The sequence below is a fragment of the Sinocyclocheilus grahami genome, unplaced genomic scaffold, assembly GCF_001515645.1.
Source record: "Sinocyclocheilus grahami isolate Dianchi unplaced genomic scaffold, SAMN03320097.WGS_v1.1 scaffold270.1, whole genome shotgun sequence".
NCBI lineage: Eukaryota > Metazoa > Chordata > Actinopteri > Cypriniformes > Cyprinidae > Sinocyclocheilus > Sinocyclocheilus grahami.
In genome coordinates, this window is record NW_015505449.1 from 860,019 (window position 1) to 860,567 (window position 549).

General features: G+C 37.7%; 1 protein-coding gene across 1 annotated transcript in view; it reads right to left on the minus strand.

Moving 5' to 3' along the window:
• The window catches only part of abcb8 (ATP-binding cassette, sub-family B (MDR/TAP), member 8), a 7,043-nt gene that overhangs the window by 1,578 nt on the left and 4,916 nt on the right, over window positions 1-549 (minus strand). The gene's annotated exons all lie outside the window — the stretch shown is intronic.

A 549-nucleotide genomic window follows, 5' to 3' on the forward strand; every position in this document is an offset into this window, starting at 1 on the left:
ATGGATAGATAGATAGATAGATAGATATAGATAGATAGATAGATAGATAGATAGATAGATAGACAGACAGACAGACACATGGATAGATAGATAGATAGACAGACAGACACATGCATAGATAGATAGATAGACAGACAGACACATGCATATATAGATACATAGACAGATCGATAGATAGACTCTCATAGTTGAGGTATACCTATGATGAAAATTACAGGCCTCTCTCATCTTTTTAAGTGGGAGAACTTGCACAATTGGTGGCTGACTAAATACTTTTTTTCCCCACTGTAGATAGATAGATAGATAGACAGACAGACACATGGATAGATAGACAGACAGACACATGGATAGATAGATAGACAGACAGACAGACAGACAGACAGACAGACAGACACACACACAGATGGATAAATAGATAGATACATAGACAGACAGACACATGGATAGATAGATAAGATAGACAGATAGACAGACAGACAGACACATGGATAGATAGATAAGATAGACAGACAGACAGACAGACAGACAGACAGACAGACAGACACACAC